Raw genomic sequence first — 19,927 nt, forward strand, 5'->3', positions numbered from 1 at the left:
GAGCCTTCTTTCCCAAAGCAGAACTGCCAGTCACATGCCAACCAGCAGGGATATGTATCCTCTCAAAGGAAGGGCGATGAAAAATTGAAAACAGTGGTATAGTTTACTGTGTGGTTAACCTTACCTTTCCTTTTCCTTCCCTCCCTCCCTCCCTTCCTTCCTTCCTTCCTTCCTTCCCTCCTTCCTTCCTTCCTTCCTCTGCCCACCCTCCCTCCCTCCCACACAGTTAATCAGTGTTTTTAAAGACGAATAACAGGATTCAAAAAAGAACTGTCTGGCAGCATATTCTTTTAAATTATAGAAGGTTTCTGTCATTTGGCCCATGATTTTCTTCTTCCTGGAATTTATCACCTCTTTTGAATCGTCACTGCCAAAAATGGGGACTGATGAAAAAACCTCGGTGAAATGTTTTCATCCAGAGGACCAAAGTTTCCCTCTTACAAGCTTACGGTGTTAGGAGGGAAATTGTTGTAAAAAGGATGTGTCTATTTAATATCTCATCTGTAAATAATTTGCCTTCACTGTGGTAGAAAAGAATACTGTTATTCAATTTTTATGTGCTGATTCTTAAATTAATAACTTGGCTTTGTTTGCCACTGACTAATTTGAATCCAAGTGTAAATGAGGAGTAAGATCCATCCATACATGGAAGAGAATCAGGCAATAAACTCTCTGCTTTCACAGAAAAAAGGTCTCATGAATGTTTTCTTTAACCGAAGCTCTACTTAGCCTCACTTTGATTTTTGAAAAAAAAAAAAATTCAAGGGACCAAAAAGACATGTGAACCTGCAAATACATAGGGGATGATAATTAACCATTTATGTGAATTAATGAATGTCTGTTTATTGAGTTCCTAAGGTAGAGAGCATAAAAGGCATTTCTGGAAACTTAGCAGGACCTCTCAGAGGCATGCTCTTAACCTTTGGCCTGCTTTATGCTCCACGGATTTTAGAGCAGACAAGGTCTCTATTCAGATCTTCAGGAAAGAACTAAAAGTAACGCTTTTCTGAAACAGGACAATTTTCCTTTCTGTGTATGTTGGGGTTATATTACCTACGAAGCATGTTCAATATTCCTGAAATAGGCTACCAATTCTATGTTAATTCTAGTGAAATGGAAGGAGTCCTACACCAATATTGTGAAGTGCTTAATGGTGTTAAAATCTCTGGGAGACTGGGCCAAAGTAAAATTATAAACTAATAAGTGAAAATGTAGTCATTACTTTCATTTGTATATTGCATCAAGATGCAATATTTTGAACTGATTGCAACTGCTATGTAGTACTTTGAAGAAAACCCATTAGAAGAGAATTAAAACTTGAACAAATTAGTATTTTTAATGGGCCTAGCAGAAGATGGTCGTGGCAGAATCTTTTCTAATTCTCATCACTTGATCTTCTTGGTTATGTGAGCAAAAGCATCTTTCCCTTCACATTTTTTTGAACTGTGTATAAACCAGGAAACATAGTTTAAAAAGCTAAAGTAGTTGTGAATTTTATATGCCTAAATCTCAGGTTGGGATTAATAAAAATAAAAGAGCAACCTTCTTAGTTGCTCGTCATTCTTTTAGTGATGGAATGATGGATCACTGATATTTTTATTTTTCGTACATTGAGCTTTTTCTTACAATCTTGCTGAATGTATTTTATTAGTCCTAATAATTGTGTGGTGGTGTGTGTGTATTCCTTAAGATTTTATATATGCAAGATCAGCTCATATGCAAATAGAGATAAGTTTGCTTTTTCCTTTCCAATCTGGGTGCCTTTTATTTCTTTTTCTTGCTTGATTGGTATGTTAGAACTTCCAGTAAGGTTCTAAGTGGGTGAGAGTAGGTATCCTTGACTTGTTCCTGATCTTAGGGGGAAAACCTTCAATCATTTACTATTAAGTATGATGTTGTCTGTGTGTTTTCATAGATGCCTTTTTATCAGGCTGAGGAAGATCCTTTCTGTTTCTAGTTTTTTGAGTATTTGTATCATGAAAGAGTGTTTCATTTGATCAAAGGCTTTTTCTGCATTTATTGAACTGATCATGTAACATTTTGTCCTTTATTCTGTTAATGTGGTTTATTACATTGACTGGCTTTTGTATGTTGAACCAACCTTGCATTCCTGGAACATCTCACTTGGTCATGGTGTATAATCCTTTTGTACATTGCTGGATTCATTTTGCTAGCATTTTGTTAATGATTTAAAAAATAGACATTTTATCAGTTTCTTCTTTATTATTATTGAATGAATACAGGGGAGGGGGGAGAAAGAAATATGACTTCCTAATGTGGAAGCTTAGTTTCTGCTTATACTCTGGATGACTGTCCTTTAAGTGATAATCAAATTTGAAAATATGCATACCTGAGTACTCAAGTTGAGAAATTTTTACATAATGGTTATCTAAAGAACTTTACCTTGACACTTATTCAAGAAATTCCCACGTACTGTTTTTTTTTTAAAGATTTTTTTTACTACAGTTGATTTACAATGTTGTCAATTTCTGCTGTACAGCAAAGTGACCCAGTCATATATATATGCACATACACACACATATATATGCATTTTTTTCTTACATTATCCTCCATTATGTTCCATCACAAGTGACCAGATATAGTTTCCTGTTATTTCTTACATGACACATTCAGATTTTAGGTCCTGACCTTGTATGAGTCACTTGAATTTTTTTCACACTTAGTAAACAGGATTATGAGGAGCAAGTGAAACATGGCATGTGAATGTGCTCTTAAGGTACTACGAGATGATAAAATATAATTATTTTTATAAGTATGTAAATATAATTATTTAGCCCAGGGGTCACAAATTCAAGTGTCTTCAGGGACCAAGAAGACCCATCGCTTGTCTGAAGCAGTCACATAATTGGATGTGATGGGAGCTGTGGCCAGTTGGAAGCTCTGCAGCCTTGTTGCAGTCCTTTCAAATTCAAAGTAAAACAAACAAAATAAAATGAAGAAAACAACCTCCCACTGTCTTGGCCAGACATCGTACATCTGTCTCCTCTGTGGGACCCCTGCTGTAGAGGGTCACTGGTGGAGTGTGAACCCTGGGTGTTTGTTTCCAGCTGCACCACGGAGGAAGTTCATAACCTCTGTTTCATCTTCTCATTTGTAAAAACGCAGATAATGTGCACCTTGCCTGCTCTGAGGGCTTCTTTGAGAGGCTGAAATGGCATAACATGTGAAAATGACCTGGCAATGATCAGGCCTATTTAAAAATGAGGACTATTGTTGTTTCTTTCTTTCTGTATTAACTTGATCTTGAGTTTCCATGAAAATACTTTTCTTGTTAAGAAGATTCTATAGCTAGACATGAGAAAACTACAAAAGGCCAGCTTGAACAGTCCCCTTTCAATAGAGTGAGCTTGGTAATAGATGCAAGACTGTTTGATTTATTTTCTTTTTTTTTCCTTTTTTTTTATCATTTATTTATATATATATTCCGTTTGATTTATTTACTAGACTTGAACAGTTACCTGCCTCATCCTGTTGTCATTGCAGTAAAAGAACCACTGTCTTGTCTTTCTCGTCATTACTTTCTGTTAGACATGTGAATTCTTTGGACAGTACAGCGATATGGTTCATAATTCTCACAAACCAGAGTGGCCTCTGTAACGGTTTTCTGTCGTTTCCTTAACAAGTAAACAGAAAGGCAGAACTTACACTTTCTAGATGTTGTAGAGGATTGTAAATACTCTAGTATCTGAGAGAGTGCGTTCTGCCGCTTTCTGATGGCAGCACATCCAGTGCTGATATCTGGAAGCCTCTGCAGGCAGTTCTTTTAGAGCCAGGTGTGACTTGTGGACCAGACCTGTACAAGATTTGCTACATAGCCTGGCCACAGTAGTGTCTGTGTCCTCAGTCAGCAGGGCTTATCATAGGGGCTCGTGATTGTAAGTTCATTGAGCTCCTACTGTGCATGAAACACTCAGAAGAGGTGTTGTGGCCTCTGTTTTGAAGAAACATGCAGTCTGGTTGGAGAGAAAATCAGTATCTATGGAGTCTTAGAAGCTGGACTCAGACTTGTGGCTCTGGCTGGATGAAGCTTGGAGATCACTCTCCGGCCCAGATCCCTCTTTTGACAGTAGAGAAAACTGTACCTATAGCAGAGTGTTAATACCCAAGGTGTAGCCCAGGGGTTCCCAAATCTAGATACTTCCCAGAATCACCTAGATCCAGAGCCTCTGGTTTGGGGGACCAGAGATTTGGGGTACAAAAACCCACAGTCTTTTGGCATAGACAGTTTGCTTAGTGGATTTGGGAATGGGAATAATTGGGCTATGCGTGGTTTTGGAATTCAAGACGTAGATGCTTCAGTGAAAGGCCAAAGGGCCTGATGGAAGACTTGCATGTTGCAGCCAAAGGGTGGACCAGGATCTTCTGGGATAGGGGTGGCTTTTAGGTGATGGTGTGGAGTTGGGAGCTGACATGGCTGAGGTGATGAGAAAGGTTGCTCATGCAAAGTTGACAGCAAGAGGCCAAAAGGGGATTTCATACCTTTGCTTTGAAAAAGAGCTATGGCAGGCTCAGACATTCTGTTGGTCACTTTGACTTTGTGTGTGATGTGGAAGGTTTTAAAGTATTTGATTGCATCACAAGTAATTCTGCAAACCCAAATTCATTGTATTTGGCTAAGCTTAATTTTTTTCTAGCTTATCATGGTTAGACAGTTGTCCCTTAGTATCCACAGGAGATTGTTCCAGGATCCCTACAGATGCCGAAATCTGCGGGTGCTCAAATCACTTCTGTTAAATGGCATAGTGCAATCAGCATCCATATCCACGAGTTCCACATCTGCAGGTTCTACATCCGAGGCTCCGAGGTTGGTTGAATCTGTGGATGGCTGAATCTGTGGCTGTGGGACCCGTGGATATCCACGGGTCACCTCTATCTTCATTGTGCTCCCCAAATTGTTTTTAGACTGGCACTGATAATTTTGTGTGCTCAGTTGATGTATTTCTTGGTAATAAAGTAATTGATATGTAGTAGGCTCATAAATATTTCCGTAAAGAAGTGTCTTATGGACAGCCAGTGAAAACATTAACATTTATGAACTATCCTTTGTTGAAAATAATTTTACTTTCTCAAGAAAGTAAGTGACCTTTATGATATTTTAAGTATCATTAAGATAGGAAATTGGGCAGTATCTATATAAATCCTTCATAAGAAATGTCTTTAACTGGTGTGTATGGTAAGACACTGATTTCCTTTTTTTTTTTTTTTTTTTTGTAAAAAAACATGAAACTGGAGTTCCCGTCGTGTGCAGTGGTTAACGAATCCGACTAGGAACCATGAGGTTGCGGGTTCGGTCCCTGCCCTTGCTCAGTGGGTTAACGATCTGGCGTTGCTGTGAGCTGTGGTGTAGGTTGCAGATGCAGCTCGGATCCTGCGTTGCTGTGGCTCTGGCGTAGGCCGGTGGCTATAGCTCCGATTGGACCCCTAGCCTGGGAATCTCCATATGCCACAGGAGCGGCCCAAGAAATAGCAAAAAGACAAAACAAACAAACAAAACCCACGAAACTATCCACTTTATATTTACTTATATTTTATAGCGACATTCCTTTTACTCCTAAAATGTTGAACATATGTATAGCTTTTGTACTGAAGTAATTCTCCCTGGTGTGTGAGTTGGTAGAAGGCAGGAACCACATGGTGATGCTCAAGAGCACAGCTCTGAACCAAGTGGTCTCAGTTCTCACCACCTTCACCCCACCCCCTGCCACTCTTGCTCACTAGCCATGAAGGACTCTTTATTTTGGTACCCTCAAGCTCTTGGAAAGTATGATACAGGCACCCCAGTGTTCATTGCAGCACTGTTTACAATAGCCAAGACATGGAGGCAACCTAAATGTCCCTTGACAGAGGAGTGGATAAAGAAGATGTGGTACATACATGCAATGGGATATTACTCAGCCGTAACAAAGAATGAAATCATGCCATTTTCAGCAACATGGATGGACCTAGAGATTATCATAGTAAGTGAAGTAAGCCAGACAGAGAAAGATATAATATGATATCACTTATATGTGGAATCGTATAAAAATGATATGAAACAACTTATTTATAAAACAGAAACTCAGAGATTCCACTATCAAACTTATGGTTACCAAAGGGGAAACTGGGGGAGCGGTGTAAATTAGGAGGCTGGGATTCATGGATACACACTACTATGTATAAATATAGATAACTAACAAAACCTACTGTATAGCACAGGGAACACTGCTCTATATTCTGTAGTATTCCATATGGGAAAAATGATGGATAAATGTATATGTATAGCTTATCTACTTTGCTGTACCCCTGAAATTAATACAACATTGTAAGTCAGCTGTACTCCAATAAAATTTTTAAAAAAGGGTAGATATAAGTAATTCCACATGAAACTATTCCATTAAAAAAAAAGAATAGAAAGAAAAAGAATTCTACCCACCACCAAGGATTTCTGTCAGGGTTCTACGAGTTAATATATGTAAAGTGCTTTGAGATTATCTAGATAGTGCCTCTTGTACACACTGACGAATCTGGGGCTTAGTCCAGGAGCTTGATGCTCAGGGTAACTAGGACCTTAGAACTGGAACCAGAACCCAAACCTCCTGATTCCCAGGCAAGGACAGCAGAGGAGGGAGTCAGTTGTCTGTGCAGTATGTTTTTTAGTGTCCGTCACTTGGTTCATCTCCCTCCCTCCTGCCCTCCTTCTCCTCCCCCCACCCACCTCTATCTCTCTATCCCTCCCATCTCTGCACCACCTCCTGTCTCTCTCAGCCATGCCGTTCTTCCTCACTTAGCCTGTGACCTGGAGGTTCGGGAACCCCCCTCACATCGAAATGCTCCCTAGGGCATCCATGACCCCCGCTCCATGAAGGCGGATGGGGCGCCAACAGCAGCTGTTTTCCATTATGAGCAGGCGCTGGGTGGCGCCCAGAGAGGTGAGAGAACTGTATTCCTCTGCTCATGGTTCCCACTGCAGAGGAAAGAGGGGGTCCTGATCGGGATGCTGGGCTGAGCTTTCTTGCAGGTAAAGATGCTGTGGAGTCCCTTGTTGTCTGTCCAAATAGGTGGGAGAGTTGTGGTTACACAGCTGGAGCATAGTGGCAACCTGAGCCACAGTTCAGAAAGGAAGTCAGCAAGAACACAGCACATGGGACCCTGGTGTCACCTGTCATTTCCTTAGGGCAGGAAGGCGTCAGATGCATTAGATTTGCCTTAATTGCAAATGAGCTGATTACATAGACTTTTTTTAATTTTTATTTTTTGTCTTTTTAGAGCCGCATCCAAGGCATGTGGAAGTTCCCAGGCTAGGGGTTGAATCAGAGCTGTAGCTGCCAGCCTACACCATAGCCACAGCAACACTGGATCCTTAACCCACTGAGTGAGGCCATGGATCAAACCTGTATCCTCATAGGTACTAATTGGGTTTGTTATTGCTGAGCCATAACTGGAACTCCTTGATTTCATAAACTTTTTCTGTGAGGCCTAACTTCTAAAAGAAAAAAAGCTGGTGTTCTGTGATTAAAGGAGAATTAAGGGGACCAGTGCTGTGTGTAAGGACTCAGGAATTCAAATGCATTATTCTAAGAGCCATTTTATAAGATTGCATATCCTAAGGGCTTTTCATGTATTAATTGTAGGCTGGGTTATGCTGAAGGTCACTTCTAAATGATAAAATCATGACCATATCGCCTCATGTGTCACTTTGATAGCAGGACTGTAGCCCTTGACTTTTTCCTCCATGATGCGATGTTTAAATTTGCCACACAACAGCTTTAACGTAACTTACGGCAATGCACTTTTTGTTGCAGTGGTGAGATCAACCACTTTTTAAAACAGTCTGGCTAGGAACTCCCATTGTGTCTTAGTGGATTAAGAACCCAGCTAGTATCCATGAGGATGTAGGTGTGCCCCCGGGGCCTTGCTCAGTGGGTCAAGAATCTGGCGTTGCTGTGAGCTGTGGTGGAGGTGGATTCTGTGTTGCTGTGGCATAAGCTGGTAGCTGCAGCTCTGATTCGGCTCCTAGCTCGGGAACTTATATATGAAGCAGGTGCGGCCTTAAAAACAAACAAACAAAAAATAGTCTGGACACCAGGAACCAAAGTGATCCGTTTCTTCCCTGGCACCTGGGTGGAGGAGAGTTCATGTTGGGGCAGTTTGGTTGAGCAGACAGGAGGGCTTTATCGGGATGGCATATTCTTCTGCCAAGTATGTGAGATTAAAGCCAGCGTTAGACTTGGAGTATTTGGACCCGGTCTGTATTTCCAGAGGCCGCCAAGGGGCAGTCATTGTTCCAGTCAGTTCTAGTCACAAGTCTGCTGAAGCTGGATGATTTAGGCCCCCAGGACAGAGGTGCCCTGTGCCGAAGTGTGTTTGTTCATTCATCCATTTATTAGTTCGTATTTCAATACATCTCAGTCTTTCTGGACCTGCTCTTTACTTATAGGTCACTTTTAGAAGGGTCTGAATGGTTTTTCATGAGAAAAGCTCATAATGAAAATTAAAGTGAAGAAAGCATTAGGGCTTTTATGCTTTGGCTAAGCTCTTAAAGAGCTTTTCAAGGAACCAGGTGTTAAACATTACTAAATGAAGGAAAGAAATGAACTTTCTTTAAAGTTCCACTAAGAACTTTAGAATAATTTAAAAAAACAAAAAACAAAAAACAAACGCACATCCACACAAGAACTTTCTGTGTGGTTCCATCCATTTTTACCCCCCATAGCCATGATTTCTTTCAAGAGGAGGCGCCTGCAGACTGCTGTGGGAGGGTGTTGGTCCACGTGGGCTGGCTTCTGGGCCTGCCCATCCTTAGCCTATGATTTTTCATTTCCGTATCCATAAAGTGGGGATGCTAATACTGTTCTGTCTCAGGAGAGTGAAATGGGTGCATTCTGACAGGTCCCCGGGGACAGAGCCTTACACTCAGCACTCGGTGACTCCTAACTCTTTCCCTGCAGTGATTCTGTGCTTCAGGAGGGGCAAGAGGGCAAGTCCGAGTCAGTTGTGGGGGGCCCGTATGCTGTGCGGAGACCCCCCTGCTCTTCTGCTCTGGGAGCCTCAGTGGGATGCGGGGAACGTGGCTCCTAGGCCGGCTGGGGGGGGGGGGGAGGTGCAGCCGCTGGGCCGTCGGGGAGGCGGAGCCAAAGGTGGAGATCAACAGAAACCCGCTGGGCCGGGAGTTCACTAGGTACCACCCTCACCCTAGTCCTCACTTGCTCACATAACCTAGCCCAGCTGGCTGATGAGGAAACCAGTAGTTAGGTTTAAGGCCAGTGACCCCCTGGGACATAGTGCCATTCTGATTTTAAAGCAAAGCAGGTTCTCTCTCTCTCTCAGGATATTGCAACTCTCAAACCTTTTATGTAGATTGTGGTTCTTTTTTTTCCTCTTTTTTGGTTTTTTAGGGCCATACTTGTGGCCTGGAAGTTCTCAGTCTAGGGTTCGAATCAGAGCTGCAGCTGCTGGCCTATGCCACAGCGACAGGGATCCGAGCTGTGTCTGCGACCTGCACCACAGCTCATGGCAATGCTGGATCCTAAACCCACTGAGAGAGACCAGGGATTAAACTTGTGTCCTCATGGATCCTAGTCCACTGCACTATGACAGGAAGTCCCTAGATTGTGGTTCTCATTCTTGGTCATTCTTTTGTGTCTGAGGCAGGACTGGGGTGGGTGTGGAGGAGAATTGTATCTTATGTACTCTCTGAGTAACAGTGACAAATGCGTGCTTAGTCAAGAGCAGAGAGGAGACCAAGATGTTTCTTAGGCAGAAAATGAAACAAGGCCTAAAAGGACAAGAAATCAGCATAACCAGCTGAATCCAGACTTGCAGACTCATTCTTATCGAACAGGCCCGTGTAATGGATCAAGTCCCCTAGAACAAAGATAGTCCCAAGGCCACAGACTACATGGCTCAACAAAATGACCCGTCTATAAAAAAACCAAGCACTCCCCTGCAGGGAGGAGCCTGGGTCTTGCTTGCTCCAAGCGCCCAACCACTCTGTTGGTTAATAAACCCTGCTTGCAATCTCATGGCTCCAGCCTTTGCCTCCTTCACTGCCTTTCTAACAATGTGCTGTCTGCATGGCCAGGAGCTCAAGGGATACCCCCACTTCAGGGGAATGACTTCCTCATCTTTTCTTACCATGAGTCTGGTAGCACCCCCTGCCCCCAGTGCTCAGACACAGCCTCGGCACCCAGCAGTCTGACCTTGGTCCTGGATAAAAATCAGTTTTAAACCAAGGAGTAAACACTGGAACAGGAACCTAGACCACCAGGAAAAGTCTAGGTTATATATGCAAGTGTTTATGATGCTGGGGCTTCGAGTTCTCTTGAAGGGCCGGAGGAAAGTGCAGCGTGTATTGTAAACTCTCGTGTGTGACAGGGTCCCCTGTGTCTGAGGGCTAAGCTCGGATCCCTGTTGCGGTGGAATTTGACATTTACTGATGGTGCACCTTTCGCGTAAGGGGTGGCAGGCCAGCAGGGAAGCGGGGCTAACTTTGAGTGCCCTGTGGCATTTTCAACTTAAAACTTGATATCTGGTAGTTTCTAGTTGGCCTTTTTATTTTTGGAGATTAAGCATTCTCTTCTGTATATAACACTTAACTACATTTGACATAATACTCTTCTTCATTTGATTTTTAAAATTTTTACTCTGGGAGATGTTGGCGGGTCCACTTAACTCAGTACACAAAATGAGCCTATTCTCTGGGTTAACGTTTAGGTCACTGATTAAAAACCAGACTTGATGCAGGGCCCTCTGAGACATTTGCTTTATGTTTCTGGGTCCAGGCCACCTCATATGTACCTACTCTCATAGTGAGGATTCTTTGTCTAAATGAAAGATGGAACTCATGGTCTCCAAGTCTCTTTCAGTTCCAGACAGATCATTTTGGTTTGAGAAGAAACGAGCCTTGAACAAGCTGTTGGAGATGTGACAAGCTTTACCCAGTATCTTGGGTGGATTTTGTAGAACCGTCAGCTTGACAAACCCGTGCATTGATACACAACATACTCGGCACTTGCAGCAGAGGCTGAACACACCTGACTTCAGGATGGAGTCTTTGCCAGCCTGGTATCCCTCAGCCTAGCCCATGACCTGACTCTGTGAACTGAAGTTCTCTGAGCCAGTCTGGGCCACTTCCTAGTGGGAAAGAGGCAAAATATGTCCATTTTATGAATTGAGATATTTATTTCAGGGAAACTTGCCAAGAGAATAACTTAGGGGAGGAAGGATGTGTTTCAGAGGGACAGTTGTTGACGCTACAAGCAAGGGGCAGGACCTTGAGAGAACTAAGTTAAAATGTCAGCTAAAGTCACCCATTGAGAGGGTGTCCATGGGTCATTCCTTGAACCACTCTGAGCTCTTATTTTCTTCTTGGATAAAATTGGTTGCTTGCCTTCAATGGCCCCTAGTCTCTCCAGCCTTAAGAATTCTGCAGTGCTGTGGGGTGTTCAAGTAAAGAAAGATCACCTGCTTGTTTTCTGTTATTGGAACAGATCGTTGGATTGGGCGTGGAGGTTTTTGAAAAAATAGAGATTCTCAACTAGGTGCTTCCTGTTTCCCAAAACTCCTAGGTTAGGTCAGGAGGGAGGCGATAGCATGCTGTGTTGGTTTCCTGTGGCTGCTGGTTCCAATTCCCACCAACCCTGTGGCTTCAGGCAGCACACATTTCTTGACAGTTCTGAAGGTCAGGAGTCTGAGACAGGTCTCATGGGGCCAGCAGCAGGGTGCCAGCAGGATTGTGCTCTTTCTGGAGGCTCTCAGGGATGGTCTGTTGCCTTGCTTTTTCCAGCTTCTGGAGGCTCCATGTTCCTTGACTCAGTCGCAGGATCCTCCTCCACCTGCCAGGCCAGCAGCCACCCCACTCTGACCTCTGCTTTTTTGACCCTCCTGCCTCCCTCTTCTAAGGACCTTTGTGATTAGCTTGGGCCCACCGAGCTAATCCAGGATAATCCCTTCAGCTCAGGATCCTTCCCTTAATCCCCTCTGCAAAGCCCCTTTGCCCACGTGAGGTGACATGCTCCCAGGCTGTCACCCCCATCTCCCACATGGCCTGGGAGACAAGGCTTTTTTCCCATGAAGGAAATACTAGCAGATTAAAGCTTATTTATTTATTTATTTATTTGCTTTTTAGGGCTGCACCTGTCATATGGAGGTTCCCAGGCTAGGGGTCACATTGGAGCTACAGCTGCTGGCCTATGCCACAGCCACAGCAATGCAGCATCTGAACCACATTTGTGACCTTCACCACAGCTCATGGAAACACCGGATCCTTAACCGACTGAGCGGGGCTAGGGATTGAACCTGCATCCTTATGGGTCAAGTTGGGTTTGTTACTGCTGAGCCCAATGGGAACTCCGGATTAAAGCATTTTTAGCATTCATGAGGGACCTATAGCTGCACTGGTCCATCTTCGGGTCACAGCAAGTAATAAAAGGAAAAAGGGGAGAAAACAAGAAAAGAGGTACACTGTTGGGAGGCAGTTTTATCAACGCAGAGTCAGAGGCCTGGCTCCTGGAAAGAGCATGTAGGATAGGACATACTCTGGTTCAGTTGTGCAGAGCAAAAGGCCAGTGGGCTCCCAAGGGCCAGAACCACAGGGATTTTGAGGCTTGGCTCCTAGGAAATTTCATGTGAGATAGTAGGTTTTAGGATCTCTGGAAGTTCACCTGCAGTGGCCACCCTGCCCTTGATGTTGAGGTCGCGGCATGTGTTTCCTTTCTGTTGGCCAGGCCTTTTTAATTTTTTAAATTATTTATTTATTTTTAAAGCACTGCCAAGTTGTGGAATCCCACAAAGAATTTCTGTATTCAGTCTGAAGGTGACATTGAAGGCCAGTGTTTGTAGTTCCCTGTAGCAGAAGCCATCACGAATTAAGTGTCTCCGGGGTGACATTTTAATTGTCACTGCATTAGATAAGAACTTATCTCGGTTTGTAGTTAAAGACACCCAACTGACTGAGGACAAGGCAGAGTTCGGGAGAACAAAGCAGGGACTCTGAAGCCACATCTTTTCTCCCATAAACCCAGCCACTTGGCATCCATGTCCTCAGAAGATGCTCGGTTGGTTTCTGAAGACATGTTTATTTTTCTAGTCCACTCTGACTTTCTAATTGGCTTTGATAGAGACGTGTCCACCTGCATCCAAACTGGACTAATGCCCCTGCTGTGTGCATGGGAGAAGTACCGAGTGAGGTCTTAAAGTAGCCTGGGGCTGAGCGTGTATGCCCGGTCAGCCAGGTGATGGGGGCTCCACAGCGTCCTGACTGCACACCACCTTCAAGGCCCAGCACGTCCTAGGGCGGGAACCCCAGAGAAGCTAGCGGTGCAGCAGCTGGAAAACGGTCTTCAGTTTGCCCTCACTTAGAACATCATCAGACAAATGCATGCTGGGAATTTGGCCAGAACCGATATATAAAGGAAAAGTGAAAGCTTGAAACATTTATGAAATACTCAAATTTGAGATTTTTCACTAATTTTAGTGACATTTCCTTATTTCCCTAATTAAGCTTTTTTTTTTTTTCCCCTGCTATCATTGCCACGTCTAGTAATAGGAGCATTCTGGTTTGACACTTTCTAGGAAACGTAGCTGCTTGTTCTCCCAGCCCTGTCGTGGTCGTGCTCCATGGAAGGGTGTTTCCAGGAAAGTGTCTTGGTGAGGGTGTCCTGAGACAGAGTGGCCAATAGCCAAGACAATCCTCCGTTGCTCTTACTGTGTCCTTGTTCCCTTCAGTTCTCAGGGCTCTACTATCAAGAAGAAGTGGCCCCTCATGGGCCCCAGACTTTGCTGTGCTTTTTAAGGACTTGTTTACTAAGTGAAGGTATTGCTCATGGTGTTTCTTAAGAGGGTTTTGGAAGAGGTGGACCGGGGAGACAGAGCTGTTTGCCATGTTTGACCTGGGAGCCTTGACGTTGAACTTCATCCCTGGCCAGCTTCCATTTAGGGCCTGCTCTTCCCCTAAGTGGATCTGCTCTAAACTCATCTCATTTTCCACCAAGCAACATGGGATGTTAGCTCAGGCCATTCTTGTGGAGGCAAAGGCTACTCTCTGGAGCAGAGAGCTCCATCACATGTGTGCTTCCTTTCTAGAGGGTTATATTTATAGCTCATTGTGATATAATTAAATGCTCTATTTACTGTCAGGAGTAAAGATCCCTTAACGGTCCTTTTGAACATTTAAACTGGAATCTTTTTGAATCTATTCAGGTTTCCTGCCGCCTCTCCCTACCTTCTCCTCTACCAGCACTTAAAGGTGGGCTTCACTGTGCCTCCAAGGGGGCAGTGACTGTTTCCAAAACCTTGCTTCATTCTCCAAGGGCAGGGGTGGTGCTATCGGGATAAACAAGGTCAGGAGGTTCTCTCTGGGGCCTCTGTCCCTGACTTCTTCCCAGGTGCTCAGCCCTTGGAAGGACCTCTCTAGCCTTTTGTTAAAAGCACGTTGCCTCTTTGGTACCCATCCAAGTACCAAAGTCAGAGACAAATCAGGCTTTAACGTCTCACCAGGTAACACGAGATCAAAGCATCTGCTAAAGCACAGAACACTGTTCACAAATTGCTGGGACGTGTTCATCTCCCTTAAGAGGCTCATCTATCAACAGGCCATTTTTCAAGTCATCTCACCTCTTCATGTGGTGTTGCTCCTGTTGTGGCTCCACTGCAAAAATACTGTTGAGCAAAACTGTACCTATAAGTACATGTAGGTAGGAGGTGTGTTGTCAAGATGATAAATACAGCTGCTCTCCTGGAGGTGGCTGCTTGGAAGGCAAGAGGGTGGGATTAGAAATTCAGGCTTGGATTGGACTTGGTGGGCCAGCTCCCTTGGGGAGAGGATGGAGAGTGACGGGAGTGAAAGGCAGGTGCAAGAGATCCAGGAGGCCAAAGAGTCCAGAAGCCCAGGAGGCGAGCTGTTTCAGGGGTGAGCCGCTGTAGAATCCTCAGCTCAGCCAGACCTGGAAAGTTCACCCTGGAAAGCTCCCCTTGGTTTGGGCGGCCATGCCTGAGACATTGACAGAACCACACAAGGAAACCAAGGCTCAAAGTGGTTGAGCATATGATCTACGGTCATGAGGCCTTTGTAGCGGTCCTCCTTCTGGAATGTTCTATGCATTCTCCTTTGTATTTATGAAGACTGACTGCTCTGATGCGACTTATTTACAGTATCCCATTGGGTAAGCTACATGTTCTCATTCTACGTAATTTAAATATTTCTCATTTCACTTTTCTCTTTATTAGCTATGTATCATGGATGGAGTAGAAGTCTGCTTTTGGCACACTAAACTGTGTATTTGCAAGTTTAAATTTAGACGTCACACTTTAAGTATTTTTTTTTTAAACCAAGATTTCCATCAGGTGGCCGTCTGAAAGCTCTTGACGGCAGCCTTTGAATTGTAGACGGCCACAATGATTCTTTTACTTTTTAACTTCTGACCACGATACAGGAACTTAACCTTTATTTGGGAGAGAAAGAGGTTCGTGTCCTGTGTTTCTGGCTCTATGTCGTGTTTTATTTGACCCAGTAACACGTTTCGTTGAGCTTTTGCTTGGATGGAGACAATGCATGACAAGGGCTGTGGTGCCCAAGCACCACAGACTGGAAGATGTTAACAGATATTTATTGCTTCGTGTTTCTGGAAGCTGGGACTCCAAGATCAAGGTGTTGGCAGGGCTTCTTAGTGCTTTCACATTGACACCCACTTCTCCCTGTGTGCAGGTCTGTGTCCGGATTTCCGAGTTGTAGGGATGTTAGTCATGATGAATTAAGGGCCCACCTACTCCAGTATGACCTTGTCTTACACTAATTATATCTGCAGGGAACCTATTTCCAGATAGGTCACATTCTGAGGTTCTGGGGGTTAGGGCTTCAATACATGAATTTGGGGCAGGGGTTGGGGGGGCGGACACACAGTTCAACCCATAACAGAGGTGAGGGGATCTGTCTTCAACACTCAGACCGTAACTGTTGGACCTTAGCTTATACTGCATTGAAATATGCCATTTCACTGAAGTCCAGCAATAGCATATTCATGTGTATCTGTAAATTAATAAGCTGAGTCATTTAATAGGGGGACAGACATAAGGAACAAAAGGACTCATTAAGATGGGTGGCAGGAAAGAAGAAAATGAAGATGAAATGGCCAAGATAAAGAACATACAAATAAACAGATGGCAGTGATGGTCATTTGGGGAGCATGGCGTTTTCTGGGTGCAGAAAATCTGTGAGGTGTTCCAAGCTCACCTCATTGGAGGAAGAACCAACAGGTCAGTCACTATTTGTGATGTGGTGGATTCTTAGCATTCATCCCACACTTAGGAAAACAAGGGTGCAGCTCTCAGGATGGCTTTGAAGATGTTCTGTTTATTGTTAACACCTCCTGTCCTGGTCCTAGACTGGAGCCTTCCCGGGAGAGGGGCAGGGGTGGTTGGCAGCCTTTCTCAGCAGGACGGGCCGCTCCGGCTCAGGGCTACCCCTGCACAGGCTCTGCTCACTTGGGTCCACAGCATGTGCCCTTGAAGGCCAAGGGGTCATTTGAAGAACACTCCGAGCCTGGGGCCGTGGGGAGGCCAAAACGTCTCCTTCTGTGGTTAGAACAGGAGTGATTTTTCGAGTTAGCCCATCTCGTAGATGAGAAATCTCTAGGTTTTAGCAGCTCTTCCCTGGTCTGTGTTTAGTAACAGACGTCAGAAGGCATAAAAATCTGCCGTCACTGCTGTTTTGTTGAGCAGCCTGGAGCTGCAGACTGTTATACCTGAAGATATCCACATCTGCAGGGCAGTGGCTGCCTTTTTGTTTTCTTTGTCTTTTGTCTTTTTAGGGCCACACCTGTGGCATATGGAGGTTCCCAGGCTAGGGATCTAATTGGAGCTGCAGCTGCTGGCCTACGCCACAGCCACAGCAACGCCAGATCCAAGCCACATCTGGGACCTATACCACAGCTCATGGCAACACTGGATCCTTAACCTACTGAGCAAGGCCAGGGATCGAACCCACAACCTCATGGTTCCTAGTCGGATTCGTTTACACTGAGCCACAACAGGAACTCCTAGGTCCATATTTGTAGATTGCGGCCTTAAGCATTATCTCATTGATGGACGGTCTAGTATCCATCTCACAATTCATGTTCTGGACATTCTTCACATAAAGACTTAGAATTTGGAGCTTTGAACCTCTCCTATATCTTTTATACTTTCATTAAAAGATATCACAGACTTTTGTCCTGCACACCTTCTGTTTCTTTTTAGAGAAAGGTCACATACTCTTAGATCACCATTGCTAAGAATACATTTATATTACTAAATTTCAGTATGTTTCGAGTCAAATGTTTCAATGCTGTAACTTCTAAAATGGACAGTCCTGTAAAACAAATATTTGAGTGTCTGCACTTTGCTGGGTGACAGTATCACTATAATTCTATTATGTATGCTCATATGTATTTTTTTCTTTTTTTATTAATGGATTTTATTACATTTATAGGTGTACAACAATCATCATAACCAAATTTAACAGCATGTTCATCCCAAGCCCTCAGTGCATCCCCCCACCTCCCAACCTGTCTCATTTGGAAACCATAAGTTTTTCAAAGTCTGTGAGTCAGTATCTGTTCTGCAAAGAACTTCATTGTGTCCTTTTTTCAGATTACACATGTAAGTGAAAGCATTTGATGGTGTCTTATTGTCTGATTGACTTCACTTAGCATGATAATTTCTAGGTCCATTCCATGTTGCTAAAAATGCTGTTATTTTGTTCCTTTTAATGGCTTAGTAATATTCCATTGTGTATATGTACCACATCTTCTTGATCCACTCCTCTGTCGATGGACATTTAGGTTGTTTCCATGTCTTGGCTATTGTAAATAGTGCTGCAATGAACATTGAAGTACATGTGTCTTTTTGAGTCGTGGTTTTCTCTGGATAGATGCCCAGGAGTGGAATTCTTGGATCAAATGATAGTTCTATTTTTAGATTTCTGAGGAATCTCCATACTGTTTTTAATAGTTACCTTAAATGTTAATGGACTAAACACCCCAACCAAAAGACACAAACTGGCTGAATAGATACAAAAACAAGACCCATATATATGCTGTCTTCAAGAGACCCACTTCACTTCTAGGGACACAAACAAATAGAAAGTGAGAGGATGGAAGAAAATATTCCATGCAGATGGGAATCAAAAGAAAGCTGGAGTAGCAATACTCATATCAGACAAAATAGACCACTCATATGTATTAAAACGTTCATTTCTGTCTGCAACTTTAAAACCAAAAGCTGGGGAGTCCCCTCATAGTTCAGTGGGTTAAGAAGGATCTGGCATTGTCACTGCTGTAGATCTGTTTACAGCTATGGTGCAGGTTTGATCCCTGCCCTGGGAATTTCCACATGCTGTAGGTGCAGCCAAAAAACAAAAACAAAAAATAAATAAAACTGAATGAAAGAAACAATATATTCTATCTTAAGGAAAACTTCATTTATTAAAATTGAGAACAGGAGTTCCAGTTGTGGCTCAGTGGGTTACAAACCCGACTGGGATCCATGAGGGTGCGAGTTCAATCCCTGGTCTCGCTCAGTGGGCTGAGGATCTGGCGTTGCTGTGAGCCGTGGTATAGGTTGCAGATGTGGCTCAGAAACCATGTTGCTGTGGCTGTGGTGTAGGCCAGCAGCTATAGTTTGGATTCAATCCCTAGCCTGGGAATTTTCATATGCTGCAGGCGTGGCCCTAAAAAGACAAAAATTGAAAACAATCCAACAGGTTTGTTGGGATGGCAGTTTGCAATATGAAAAGACTTTGCCAGAAACCATCCTCAGGGAACAGATCTTCAGGTGTTAGGACAATTACTTCCTTCATAAAATCTCGACTGAACATCTCCACTGAGTCAGATGCTTGTGATGATGTGACAGAAGTGAACACAGAGAAGGGTCAGCAGCCAATTAGGATCAGTCAGAAATGAAGATAATATATTTCTAAAACTATCATGTATGGCACAATGTGAAAATATGACCAATGATCGGAAGTCAGCGTATAAGTTCTCAAGAACATAGGAGTTTCCGTCATGGTGCAGTGGTTAAGGAACCCGACCAGGAACCGTGAGGTTGCGGGTTTGATCCCTGGCCTCACTCAGTGGGTTAAGGATCTGGTGTTGCCGTGAGCTGTGGTGTAGGTTGCAGACGTGGCTTGGATCTGGTGTTGCTGTGGCTGTGGTGTAGGCCAGCAGCGGTAGCTCCAATTTGACTCCTAGCCTGGGAACCTCCATATGCCATGGGTGCAGCCCTGAAAAGACAAAAAAAGACAAAAAAACCCCCACAGCTTTAGAATGATGATGAACACTGTTGTCATTCAGAGGAATCAGAGGATGAACATAAATGAAAGGCAGGGATTCTGTCTCAGTCACAAAGGAGAAAGTTGACCTGAGGTACAAAATGACCGCTCTGAAAAGGGATGTTATCAGAGTTCCCTGGTGGCTCAGTGGGTTAAGGATCCCGTGTTGTCTCTGCTGTAGCTCAGGTCACTGCTGTGGCGCAGGTTCGGTCCCTGAACTTCCACATGCTGCGGGCACAGCCAAAAAAAGAAACGATGTCGCTTCCGAAAATGCTCAGATTTTTCTGCTTATAACAATTACAGCAACAACGATTTCACATCTGTTAGTCAGACGGTTTTAATCTGCTGAAGGCGAAGTGTTTGACAGTTCCTTGTTCTCACCTACAGATCCTCTGCTTGGAGTTTAACCTTGAGATGTGCTTAAACGACCACGCTGTAGCACTTTTTTGTATAAAACCACCCAAACAGAAACACTCTAATAACTTGCCACGAGGAATGCAGAAATGCAGGAGACATTTTTTTCACTTGATATAAATTACTCCACTTACCTTCTTTCTTCCTTTCTGTCTGGGGGTACTTTAACTCTCACTCTAGTGTCTAGAAGCTCCTTCACAATTAAAGCAT

General features: G+C 43.7%; 1 protein-coding gene and 1 long non-coding RNA gene across 19 annotated transcripts in view; one reads left to right on the forward strand and one right to left on the reverse strand.

Moving 5' to 3' along the window:
- Positions 1–19,927, forward strand: part of AFF3 (ALF transcription elongation factor 3) — a 594,300-nt gene that overhangs the window by 54,634 nt on the left and 519,739 nt on the right. The gene's annotated exons all lie outside the window — the stretch shown is intronic.
- LOC146404681 (uncharacterized) lies at positions 10,090–18,411 on the reverse strand. Its single transcript, XR_014841438.1, has 3 exons — positions 16,925–18,411; positions 12,416–12,650; positions 10,090–12,157 (listed from the first exon to the last, which is right to left on the reverse strand). It is a non-coding gene; the product is annotated as an uncharacterized LOC146404681 (long non-coding RNA).

Source organism: Sus scrofa, chromosome 3 (genome assembly GCF_054392235.1).
Source record: "Sus scrofa isolate SSC_HxYL_T2T_F1_AM1 chromosome 3, Sscrofa_HxYL_maternal_Yorkshire_Landrace_v2.0, whole genome shotgun sequence".
NCBI lineage: Eukaryota > Metazoa > Chordata > Mammalia > Artiodactyla > Suidae > Sus > Sus scrofa.